Raw genomic sequence first — 13,550 nt, forward strand, 5'->3', positions numbered from 1 at the left:
ATAGTACCCCTGGTAGAGTAATAGTGCCCCTGGTAGGGTAATAGTACCCCTGGTAGAGTAATAGTGCCCCTGGAAGAGTAATAGTGCCCTTGGTAGGGTAATTCTGCCCCTGCTAGGGTAATAGTGCCTACTGGTAGAGTAACAGTGCCGATGGTAGGGTAATAGTGCTTTTGGTAGAGTAATAGTATTCCTGGTAGGGTAATAGTGCCCCTGGTAGAGTAAGAGTGCGCCTGGTAGAGTAATAGTGCCCCTGGAAGGGTAACAGTGCTCCTGGTAGAGTAACAGTGCCTCTGGTAGAGTGATAGTGCCCCTGGTAGAGTAACAGTGCCTCTGGTAGAGTAATAGTGCCCCTGGTAGGGTAATAGTACCCCTGGTAGGGTAATAGTCCCCCTGTTAGGGTAATAGTGCCCATGGTAGGGTAACAGTGCCCATGGTAGAGTAATAGTGCCCCTGGTAGAGTAATAGTACCCCTGGTAGAGTAATAGTGCCCCTGGTAGAGTAATAGTGCCCCTGGTAGAGTATTAGTACCCCTGGTAGGGTAATAGTGCCCCTGGTAGGGTAATAGTGCCCCTGGCAGGGTAATGGTGCCCCTGGTAGAGTAATAGTGCCCCTGGTTGAGTAATAGTGCCCCTGGTTGAGTAACAGTGCCCCTGGTAGGGTAATAGTGCCACTGGTAGAGTAACAGTGCCCCTGGTAGGGTAATAGTACCCCTGGTAGAGTAATAGTCCCCCTGGTAGAGTATTAGTACCCCTGGTAGGGTAATAGTGCCCCTGGTAGGGTAATAGTGCCCCTGGCAGGGTAATGGTGCCCCTGGTAGAGTAATAGTATTCCTGGTAGAGTAATAGTGCCCCTGGCAGGGTAATGGTGCTCCTGGTAGAGTAATAGTGCCCCTGGTAGAGTAATAGTGCCCCTGGTAGGGTAACAGTGCCCATGGTAGGGTAATAGTGCCCCTGGCAGGGTAATGGTGCTCCTGGTAGAGTAATAGTGCCCCTGGTAGAGTAATAATGCCCCTGGTAGGGTAACAGTGCCCCTGGTAGAGTAATAGTGCCCCTGGAAGGGTGCCAGTGCTCCTCGTAGAGTAACAGTGCCTCTGGTAGGGTAAAAGTACCCCTGGTAGGGTAATAGTGCCCCTGGTAGGGTAATAGTGCCCATGGTAGGGTAATAGTACCCCTGGTAGAGTAATAGTGCCCCTGGTAGAGTAATAGTACTCCTAGTAGGGTAATAGTGCCCCTGATAGAGTAATAGTACCCCTAGTTGGGTAATAGTGCTCCTGGTAGGGTAATAGTGCCCCTGGTAGGGTAATAATGCTCCTGGTAGAGTAATAGTGGTCCTGTTAGGGTAAAAGTACCCCTGGTAGAGTAACAGTGCCCCTGGTAGAGTAACAGTTCCCCTGGTAGGGTAATAGTGCCCCTGGTAGAGTAATAGTACCCCTGGTTGAGTAATAGTGCCCCTGGTTGAGTAACAGTGCCCCTGGTAGGGTAATAGTGCCACTGGTAGAGTAACAGTGCCCCTGGTAGGGTAATGGTACCCCTGGTAGAGTATTAGTGCCCCTGGTAGGGTAATAGTCTTTCTGGTAGGTTAATAGTGCCCCTGATAGGGTAATATTGCCCTGGTAGAGTAATATTTTCCCTGGTAGAGTAATAGTGTCCCTGGTAGAGTAATAGTGCCCCTGGTAGGGTAATAGTGCCGCTGGTAGGGTAGTAGTGCCCTTGGTAGGGTAGTAGTGCTCTTGGTAGGGTAACAGTGCCCCTGGTAGAGTAACAGTGCCCCTGGTAGAGTAACAGTGCCCCTGGTAAGGTAATAGTGTCCCTGGTATTGTAATAGTGCCCCTGGTAGGGTAATAGATCCCCTAGTAGAGTAACAGTACCCCTGGTAGAGTAATAGTGCCCTTGGTAGGGTAATTGCGCCCCTGGTAGAGTAATAATGCCCCTGGTAGAGTAATAGTGCCTCTGGTAGGGTAATAGTGTCCCTGGTGTGGTAACAGTACCCCTGGTAGAGTAATAGTACCCCTGGTAGAGTAATAGTGCCCCTGGTAGGGTAATAGTACCCCTGGTAGGGTAATAGTGCCCATGGTAGCGTAATAGTACCCCTGGTAGAGTAATAGTGGCCCTGGTAGGGTAATAGTTCTCCTGGTAGGGTAATAGTGCCCTTGGTAGAGTAATAGTGCCCCTGGTAGAGTAACAGTACCCCTGGTAGAGTAATAGTGCCCATGGTAGGGTAATAGTGCCCATGGTAGGATAATATTGCCCCTGGTAGAGTAATAGTGCCTTTGGGGGCCTCGTAGTCTGGTGGATAGCGCGCAGGACTCGTAATTCTGTGGCGCGGGTTCGATTTTCGCACGAAGCAGAAACAAATGGGCAAAGTTTGTTTCACCCTGAATGCCCCTGTTACCTAGCAGTAAATAGATACTTGGGAGTTAGTCAGCTGTCACGGGCTGCTTCCTGGGGGTGGAGGCCTGGTCAAGGACCGGGCCGCGGGGACACTAAAGCCCCGAAATCATCTCAAGATAACCTCAAGATTGGTAGGGTAATAGTGGCCTTGGTAGAGTAACAGTGCCCGTGGTAGAGTAACAGTGCCACTGGTAGAGTAACAGTGCCCCTGGTAGGGTAACAGTGCCCCTGGTGGAGTAACAGTGCCCCTGGTAGGGTAATAGTTCCCCTGGTAGAATAACAGAGCCCCCTGGTAGGGTAATAGTTCCCCTGGTAGAGTAACAGTGCCCCTGGTTGAGTAACAGTGCCCCTGGTAGAGTAATAGTGCCCCTGGAAGAGTAACAGTGCCCCTGGTTGAGTAACAGTACCCCTGGTAGAGTAACAGTGCATCTGGTAGGGTAATATTGCCCCCTGGTAGGGTAATAGTGCCCCTGGTAGAGTGACAATGCCCCTGGTAGGGTAATAGTGCCCTTGGTAGAGTGACAGTGCCCCTGGTAGAGTAATAGTACCCCTGGTAGGGTAATAGTACGCTTGGTAGGGTAATAGTACCTCTGGTAGGGTAATAGTACCCCTTGTAGGGTAATAGTACCCCTGGTAGGGTAATAATGCCCCTGGTATAGTAACATTGCCCCTGGTAGAGTAATAGTGCCCGTGGTAGGGTAATAGTGCCCCTGGTAGGGTAATAGTGCCCCTGGTAGGGTAATAATGCCCCTGGTATAGTAACATTGCCCCTGGTAGAGTAATAGTGCCCCTGGTAGGGTAATAGTGCCCCTGGTAGGGTAATAATGCCCCTGGTATAGTAACATTGCCCCTGGTAGAGTAATAGTGCCCCTGGTAGGGTAATAGTGCCCCTGGTACAGTAACAGTGCCCCTGTTATGGTAATAATGCCCCTGGTATAGTAACATTGCCCTTGGTAGAGTAATAGTTCCCTTGGTAGGGTAATAGTGCCCCTGGCAGGGTAATAGTGCCCTTGGTAGGGTAATAGTGCCCCTGGCAGGGTAATAGTGCCCCTGGTAGGGTAATAGTGCCCCTGGTAGAGTAACAGTTCCCCTGGTAGGGTAATAGTGCCCTTGGTAGAGTAATAGTTCCCTTGGTAGAGTAATAGTTGCCCTTGGTAGAGTAATAGTTCCCTTTGTAGAGTAATAGTTCCGCTGGTAGAGTAACAGTGCCCCTGGTAGGGTAATAGTGCTTTTGGTAGGGTAATAGTGCCCTTGGCAGGGTAATAGTGCCCCTGGTAGGGTAATAGTGCCCTTGGTAGAGTAATAGTTCCCATGGTAGAGTAATAGTTCCATTGGTAGGGTAATAGTGCCCCTGGCAGGGTAATAGTGCCCCTGGCAGGGTAATAGTGCCCCTGGTAGGGTAATAGTGCCCCTGGTAGAGTAACAGTTCCCCTGGTAGGGTAATAGTGCCCTTGGTAGAGTAATAGTTCCCTTGGTAGAGTAATAGTTCCCTTGGTAGAGTAATAGTTCCCTTGGTAGAGTAATAGTTCCCTTGGTAGGGTAATAGTGCCCCTGGTAGGGTAACAGTGCCCCTGGTAGGGTAATAGTACCCCTGGTAGGGTAATAGTACCCCTGGTAGGGTAATAGTACCCCTGGTAGGGTAATAGTACCTCTGGTAGGCTAATAATACCCCTGGTAGGGTAATAGTGCCCCTGGTAGGGTAATAGTGCCCCTGGTAGGGTAATAGTACCCCTGGTAGGGTAATAGTGCCCCTGGTAGGGTAATAGTACCTCTGGTAGGCTAATAGTACCCGTGGTTGGGTAATAGTGCCCTTGGTAGAGTAATAGTTCCCTTGGTAGGGTAATAGTGCCCCTGGTAGAGTAACAGTGCCCCTGGTAGGGTAATATTACCCCTGGTAGGGTAATATTACCCCTGGTAGGGTAATAGTGCCCCTGGTAGGGTAATAGTGCCCCTGGTAGGGTAATAGTGCCCCTGGTAGAGTAACAGTGCCCCTGGTAGGGTAATACTACCCCTGGTAGGGTAATATTACCCCTGGTAGGGTAATAGTGCCGCTGGTAGGGTAATAGTGCCCCTGGTAGGGTAATAGTGCCCCTGGTAGGGTAATAGTGCCCCTGGTAGGGTAATAGTGCCCCTGGTAGGGTAATAGTGCCGCTGGTAGGGTAATAGTGCCCCTGGTAGGGTAATAGTGCCCCTGGTAGGGTAATAGTGCCCCTGGTAGGGTAATAGTGCCGCTGGTAGGGTAATAGTGCCCCTGGTAGGCACTTTGGCCTGTTTGGATGTTAATATATGAATGTCTCTAGAATGAGGTTTACAAGTCTGCGTGTGCAAATATTCAGTGTTCTTGCTTCGTAATCCTCCCAGTCTGTTGGTTTGAAATTGAAGTATCTCAGTGCTAACAATTGTGATTTATCTTTATCTACTTGACTATAATCTCTCTCGTGATCATTGTGAGACCCTCTCGTTTGTCACCTAGTTCTTCCTTTTTGCATGTGTTGCTTGTAGTGGGCTGTAGGGGTTTACGATGATCAGTTTATCATTCTGATTCCGGACCTGCAATGCCTTTGTCAACCTCTCGAGGGTTTTCAATTATTATCTCTCTTACGGTCAGGGTTTCTTTCACCTGCACAGCCACTCCTCCTCCTCCTCCCCATCCTAGTGGTCCCGTCACGTCACCAAACTGAGTATCTCCTTGGAAATACAACCTCATATAAACTATTTTATTCACGTTTCATCTCTGTTAGTGCGACAATATTTGGGACCTTAAGCTGAATTATATCTTAGTTCCAGTATTTTTTATCTCTTTCTATCTATGTTGGGAAGTACAGTTCTCAAGAACATGTTCCCTTTCTCTTAGTCCTTTAAACCCCGCTTTCTGTAATGATATTGGTGTGTTGTTTCTTATGTACTATTTCACTAGCTTTTCTGTCCCTTACACTTTGTAGAAAAAATAATTTATTTTGTTTTTATTTCTCTTCCCATTTAGATGTTTTGCTTTATCGAGGTTCATTTTCAACTTTTCACTGTCATCTGAGAGGTCTTTTCCTATTGACCAATGTTTGCCTTCCTCATCACTTTCTTTGCTATTTCCTGGCATTTCTTAGCACTTCTGTCATTTGTTTCCCTCCATTAAATGTCATCCCTAATGGGCAGTTCGTGTCCTTCTCATATTTTCTTATTCTCCTAAAATTATTGACATTTTCCTTTGAATTGAAGCCTTCTACTGAACCTACTATTTTCTCTGATTTTCATCCTTCTGCTGCTGTGTCCACCCTTGATGATATTCCTGCTATCTGCAGTGTTTTGTACTAATTTACTGTTGGTAACCAGTTCTTTCCTAATTTCTTCTCTAACTTCTGCTTCTTGTTTGTCTTGGCTGGTCTTGACTTCTAAACACACTTCCTTGATCGTCTCTTTCTCTGTTACAACTGGTGCATATGTTCCTTTAATTTCCTCTTTGCACTTTTATAGTTTTTTATACCCCGCAGTCGCTTGGCACAGTGGTAAGACACTCGCCCGGCGCTTCGCGAGCGCTTTATCCTGGGTTCATATCCTGGCCGGGAAGGATTGACCAGGCGCCAATCCTTAACTGCAGCCTCTGTCCACCCAGCAGTGAATGGTTACCCGTTTGCTAACGATTTGGTGGGTCGTATTCCTGGGAAAAATAGAATTAAAGAGTTGCCCGAGACGCTACGCGTGCTCGTGGCTTTACAAGAATGTAAGAACTCTTGTGTATATATAAACAAATAAATAAAAAAAAGAAATAAAAAAGAAATATTAACCTCCTCTATGTGAGTTGTCCATAAAGTTTATCCTTGCATATCCTTGCCTAACTATCTGCTTTGCCTTTAGGGTTTCTTGGAGTTGTTCTCCATATAAGTATATTTTCTTGTTAATTTCTTCAAATTCACTACGCTTCACTTTCCATACCTCATTTTCTTTCACTAGTTCCTTGATTTGTTCCTCCTGAATCTGTACCTAGTCCGTTAAAGCCGTAATTTTCTTACCTTGCTGAAGAACACTTCCTTTTAAAGTGTGAAACTCAATCCTGAGAGCTCCATTTTCTTCTTTTAATTCAGGAACTCTTTCTTCATACTTCTTTAGCATGTCTCACTTTACATTCCTCTCTCGTCCTGTCTATGCTCGATTATGGTTGCCCTGCTTACTCGTCTGCTTCTCCTTCTACTCTTCGCCGTCCTGATGCTTTGCACCATACTGGGTTGCGCCTCAGTTCTGGTGCCTTTCGTTCGACTCCCGTCCTTAGCTTGTATGTTGACACTGGCTTCCTGTCTCTCCAGGACCGCTGTGATCGCTACTGTCTTCGCTATCTTGCGCGGTCCTTGCAACATCCTTCCTCTCGCCTCTGTCGTGCTTTAACTTTTACCCCTCCTGCGGTTCCTGTTCCTCTTCACCACCTCCCTCTTTCTGTCCGGTTATCTCGCCTCCAGGATTCTCTTTCAGTTTGTATTTCTAATGTTTCTCCTCGTGTTGTTCCTTCTTTGCCCCCATGGAGAGTCCCTCTTCCGCGGTTTTGTACATCCTTAACCCGCATCACTAAAGCTTTTACCCCTCCTACGGTTATGAAACGCCTTTTCCTTGAGCACTTTTCTTCTCACTCCCGCTCCGTTCCCATCTTCACCGATGGGTCTAAGTCTGCGGACGGTGTTGACTACTGTTGTTTTTTCTGACCACACTTATATGTGTCGCTTGCCTCCGGAGACTAGCATCTTTACAGCGGAACTTTATGCTATTCTCTATGCTCTTCGTCTCCTGCTTTCTCGCTCTCAGTCTTCCTTTGTGGTTGTTGTTGACTCTCGTAGTGCCCTCATGGCTCTCGGGTCCTTTAATCCGGTTCATCCAGTAGTTGTCGAGATCCAGCATTGGCTGTTTCTCGTTCACAGTAAATTTATGACAGTTGAGTTTTGTTGGGTTCCCAGCCATATTAGTGTCTCTTTAAATGAGCGTGCGGATACTGCCGCCAAGGAAGCTGTCCGCTCTTGTCCCATCTCTCGTAAAGATATTCCTTATTCTGACTTTTACCCAGTTATTCATTCCTCCATCCTTACCCGTTGGCAGGATTGTTGATCTTCTGTTACTGGTAACAAACTGCGCTCTCTTAAGGAAGTAGTGTGTTCTCGTGGCTTTCCACCTACCACCGTAACCGGCGGTGGGAAGCGGTTCTAGCGAGGTTGCGTATTGGCCATACTCATGGTCACTTGATGGAGCGCTGCCCTGCTCTTTATTGTCCAAATTACCTTGTCCCTCTTACGGCTGCATATCCTTGTTGAATGTCCTGACTTCCAGGACGAGCGTGTGTCCTGCTTTCCAACCGTCCCCCGTGGTCGCTTGTCCCTCGATAGTTTTCTTGGTGACTCGGATACTTTTGATATCGTTCGCCTGATGCGTTTCTGTTCTCATATTGGCATCCTTGGTGATATTTAGCGCCCTCTGATTATCCCGCACATTTGATCACGGTGCTACATAACTTTCTCGGTTTGGTGCCTTCTTTTGATAATTACTTACTTATGCTCGACTAGATATGAACTTCATGCTGGAGCTGCATACTCCAGGATTGGTCTGACATATGTGTTGCACAAAATTCTGAATGATTTCTTGCACAAGTTTATAAATGCCGTTCTTATGTTGGCCGACCTGGCATATGTTGCTGATGTTATTCTCTTGATATGGGCTTTGGGGAACAGGTCTAGCTTGATGTGGCATGTGTGTGTATATTCACCTAGTTATGCTTGCGGAAAGAGCTCTGCTCTTTCGGCCCGCCTCTCAACTGTCAATCAATCAACTGTTACTGACTACTAATTTCTTTTTCTGCCCAGCCCTCTGTTTCTTGACTGATTTTTGTTGTCTGATCGTAGAATTCAAATAATCCTCTATTGCATGACTTGCCGTTCCTGAACTCATGTTGATGTGGTGTTACAAAGTTCTGTCGCTCCAGATGGTCCACTAGCTTTTCTCGCACAATCGTCTCCATCAACTTGTATGGTATGCAAGTTAGGGACACTGGCCTGTAGTTCAGTGCTTCCTATCTATCCCCTTTCTAGTATATCAGGACTACATTTGCCGTCTTCCAAATTTTTGACAATTCTCTTGTTACCTGTGATTTGTTATACACCATGGAGAGTGGTAGGCACAGTGATTCTGCTCCTTCCTTTAGTATCCATGGCGATATTCAATCAGGGCCTATAACCTTTGTCACATCCAACTCTAGCAAAAGCTTCCTTACATCCCCACTGGTAATCCCAAACTCCTCAAGTGGTACCTGGTTAACTATTCCTTCTCTTAACTCTGGAACTTCCCCTTACTCTAATGTAGAGACCTCCTGGAATTTCTTATTGAGTTCCTCGCACACTTCCTTGTTGTTAGTAGTGAATCTGTCTGCCCCTATCCTCAGTTTCATTTCCTTTTCCTTTACTGTTGTTTTTCTCCAGATGTGTCTGTGCAGCAATTTAGGTTGGGTCTTTGCCTTGCTTGCAATGTCGTTTTCATATTGCCCTTCTGCCTCTCTTCTCACCCTGACGTATTCAATCCTGACACTCTGGTAACCTTCTCTGCTCTCAAGTGTCCTGTTATTTCTATAGTTTCTCCATGCTCTTTTACTAAGTTGCTTAGCTAGCTTACATTTCTGATCAAACTGTGGGTTTCTCAGCTGCATTTCACTTTTTCCCTTTTGGGCCGGGATAAGCTTGTCTGCCGCTTCCTTGCACTTCTGCGTGATGTAGTCCATCATGTCTTAGCCGTCTTTCCCTGAGCTCTGTTACCCATGTTTTATCTGTTAAGAATTTATTTATCTCCTCATATTTTCCCTTACGGAATGCCAGCCTTTTGTTTTTCTGTCCCTGCCTCGAGTACTTTAACTCATCTTCAACCAGATACTCAAAGGTCAGTACACTGTGATTGTTCATTCCTACTGGGGCCTCGAAACCGATGTGTAATCACTTAGTTGTGCTTGCAAGGGGTTGAGCTCTGGCTCTTTGGTTCTGCCTCTCAATCAACTTGTGTACAGGTTCCTGAGCCTACTGGGCTCTATCATATCTACATTTGAAACTGTGTATGGAGTCAGCCTCCACCACATCACTGCCTAATGCATTCCATCTGTTAACTACTCTGACACTGAAAGAGTTCTTTCTAACGTCTCTGTGGCTCATTTGGTACTCAGTCTCCACCTGTGTCCCCTTGTTCGCGTACCACCCGTGTTAAACAGTTTATCCTTATCTACCCTATCAATTCCACAGAGAATTTTGTAGGTAGTTATCATGTCTCCCCTTAATCTTCTGTCTTCCAGCGACGTGAGATTCAACTCCCGAAGTCTCTCCTCGTAGCTCATACCTCTTAGCTCGGGTACTAGTCTGGTGGCAAACCTTTGAACTTTATTCAGTTTAGTCTTATGCATGACTTGATATGGACTCCATGCTGGCGTTGCATACTCCAGGATTGGTCTGACATATGTGGTATACAAAGTTCTGAATGATTCTTTGCACAAGTTTCTAAAGGCCGTTCTTATGTTGCCCAACCTGGCGTAAACCGCTAATGTTATCCTCTTGATGTGAGCTTCAGGAGACAGGTCTGGCATGATATCAACCCCCAGGTCTTTCTCTCTCTCTCTGACTCTTGAAGAATTTCATCTCCCAGTTGATACCTTGTATCTGGCTTCCTGCTCCCTACACCTGTCTTCATTACATTACATTTGCTTGGGTTAAACTTTAACAACCATTTGTTCGATCATTCCTTCAGCTTGTTCAGGTCTTCTTGAAGCCTCAAGCAGTCCTCCTCTGTCTTAATCCTTCTCATAATTTTGGCGTCGTCAGCAAACATTGAGAGGAATGAGTCTATAACCTCTGGAAGATCATTTAAGTACATCAGAAACAGGATAGGTCCGAGTACAGAGCCCTGTGGGACAATCTGTGGTTCACCCCTCACTGTAACTCTCTGCTTCCTATTTCTCAAGTACTCCCTTATCCACTGGAGCACCTTACCAGCTACACCTGCCTGTCTCTCCAGCTTATGTTCCAGCCTCTTATGGGGTACTGTGTCAAAGGCTTTCCGACAGTCCAAGAAAATGCAGTCCACCCAGCCTTCTCTTTCTTGCTTAATCTTTGTCACCTGGTCGTAGAATTCTATTAAGCCAGTCAGGCAAGATTTACCCTCCCTGAATCCATGTTGGCGATTTGTCACGAAGTCCCTTCTCTCCAGATGTGTTACCAGGTTTTTCCTCACGATCTTCTCCATCACCTTGCATGGTATACAAGTTAAGGACACTGGCCTGTAGTTCAGTGCCTCTTGTCTGTCGCCCTTTTTGTATATTGGGACCACATTAGCCGTCTTCCATGTTTCTGGTAGGTCTCCCGTCTCCAGTGACCTACTATACACTATAGAGAAAGGCAAGCAAAGTGTCTCTGCACACTCTTTCAGTACCCATGGTGAGATCCCATCTGGACCAAAAGCCATTCTCACATCCATATCCAACAGGTGTCTCTTGACCTCATCTCTCGTAATTTCGAACCCTTTTAAGGCCGCCTGGTTTTACGGCCCCTCTCCTAGCACAGTGACCTGACCTTGTTCTATTGTGAATACCTCCTGGAATCTCTTGTTGAATTCTTCACACACCTCTTTGTCATTCTCTGTATATGTCTGGTAAGTTTCATTACCTGTTATTTCACTGTTGTTTTCCTCTTGAGGTGACTGTGCAGTAACTTAGGTTCGGTCTTGGCTTTGCTTACTGTATCATTTTCATAATTTTCCTCAGCCGCTCTTCTCACACTAACATACTCATTCCTGGTTCTCTGGTATCTCTCTCTGCTATCTGGTGTTCTGTTATTTTGGAAGTTTCTCCACGCACTTTTGTTCAGCTCCTCAGCTTCCATACATGCCCTATTAAACAATGGATTCTTCTTTTGCTTCTCCGATATATCCTTTTGAGCCGGGATGAACCTGTTTATTGCCTCCTGACATTTTTGGGTGACATAGTTCATCATGTCTTGTACATACTTAACTCTGAGGTCTGTGTCGCATGGTATATCCCTTAGGAAAGGGATATACTCCAGGATTGGTCCACAGTAGAAAAGGCTACTGTGGTTTCATCTCATAATTTCCCTTTCGGTATGTCAGCCTTTTGTTTCCTAGTTCTTTTCAGGGGATAATAATTCCCAGCTCTACCAGGTACTCAAAGATCAATACACTGTGATCACTCATTCCCAAGGGGGCTTCCAACTTAACTTCTCTTATATCCGACTCATTTAGGGTAAATATCAGATCAAAGATGTCTGGTTCTTCTTCCTCTCTCATTCTTGTCGGTCACTTGATGTGATGATTTAGAAAGTTTCTTGTTGCCACATCCAGCAGCTTAGCTCTCCATGTTTCTGGTCCTCCATGTGGGTCTCTGTTCTCCCAATCTATCTTCCTATGGTTGAAGTCTCCCATAATTAGTAGTCCAGATCCATTCCTGCTAGCCAAAGAAGCAGCTCTCTCTATTATGTTAATGGTGGCCATGTTTCTATCATATTCCTGTCTGGGTCTTCTGTCATTTGGTGGTGGATTATATATGACTACTACTATAATTTTTTGTCCTCCAGTTGCAATAGTGCCTGTTATGTAGTCACCCACACTTGTGTGTGTGTGTGTGTGTGTGTGTGTGTGTGTGTGTGTGTACTCACCTAATTGTGCTTGCGGGGGTTGAGCTCTGGCTCTTTGGTCCCGCCTCTCAACCGTCAATCAACTGGTGTACAGATTCCTGAGCCTATTGGGCTCTATCATATCTACATTTGAAACTGTGAATGGAGTCAGCCTCCACCACATCACTTCCTAATGCATTCCATTTGCTAACTACTCTGACACTGAAAAAGTTCTTTCTAACGTCTCTGTGGCTCATTTGGGTACTCAGCTTCCACCTGTGTCCCCTTGTTCGCGTCCCACCAGTGTTGAAAAGTTCGTCCTTGTTTACCCGGTTGATTCCCCTGAGGATTTTGTAGGTTGTGATCATGTCCCCCCTTACTCTTCTGTCTTCCAGTGTCGTGAGGTGCATTTCCCGCAGCCTTTCCTCATAACTCATGCCTCTTAGTTCTGGGACTAGTCTAGTAGCATACCTTTGGACTTTTTCCAGCTTCGTCTTGTGCTTGACAAGGTACGGGCTCCATGCTGGGGCCGCATACTCCAGGATTGGTCTTACATATGTGGTGTACAAGATTCTGAATGATTCCTTACACAGGTTCCTGAACGCCGTTCTGATGTTAGCCAGCCTCGCATATGCCGCAGACGTTATTCTCTTTATGTGGGCTTCAGGAGACAGGTTTGGTGTGATATCAACTCCTAGATCTTTCTCTCTGTCTGTTTCATTAAGTACTTCATCTCCTATTCTGTATCCTGTGCCTGGCCTCCTGTTTCCACTGCCTAGTTTCATTACTTTGCATTTACTCGGGTTGAACTTCAACAGCCATTTGTTGGACCATTCACTCAGTCTATCCAGGTCATCTTGTAGCCTCCTACTATCATCCTCTGTTTCAATCCTCCTCATAATTTTTGCATCGTCGGCAAACATTGAGAGGAACGAATCTATACCCTCTGGGAGATCATTTACATATACCAGAAACAGTATAGGTCCGAGGACTGACCCCTGCGGGACTCCACTTGTGACGTCTCGCCAATCTGAGACTTCACCCCTCACACAGACTCGTTGTCTCCTGTTGCTTAGGTATTCCTCTATCCACCGGAGTACCTTCCCTCTCACTCCAGCCTGCATCTCCAACTTTCGCACTAGCCTCTTGTGTGGCACTGTATCAAAGGCTTTCTGACAATCCAAAAATATGCAGTCTGCCCACCCTTCTCTTTCTTGCCTTATTTTTGTTGCCTGGTCGTAGAATTCAAGTAACCCTGTGAGGCAGGACCTGCCATCCCTAGACCCATGTTGATGCTGTGTTACAAAGTTCCTTCGCTCCAGATGCTCCACTAGTTTTTTTCGCACAATCTTCTCCATCAGCTTGCATGGTATGCAGGTTAGGGACACTGGCCTGTAGTTCAGTGCCTCCTGTCTATCCCCTTTCTTGTATATCGGGACTACGTTAGCTGCTTTCCAAATATCTGGCAGTTCCCCTGTTGCCAGTGATTTGTTATACACTATGGAGAGTGGTAGGCTCAGTTCTCTTGCTCCTTCCT

General features: G+C 46.3%; 1 protein-coding gene across 1 annotated transcript in view; it reads left to right on the forward strand.

Moving 5' to 3' along the window:
- The window catches only part of LOC123753351 (uncharacterized), a gene marked incomplete in the record, with an annotated part of 352,004 nt that overhangs the window by 179,105 nt on the left and 159,349 nt on the right, over window positions 1-13,550 (forward strand).

This window comes from Procambarus clarkii, chromosome 2 (genome assembly GCF_040958095.1).
Source record: "Procambarus clarkii isolate CNS0578487 chromosome 2, FALCON_Pclarkii_2.0, whole genome shotgun sequence".
NCBI classification, from domain to species: Eukaryota; Metazoa; Arthropoda; class Malacostraca; order Decapoda; family Cambaridae; genus Procambarus; species Procambarus clarkii.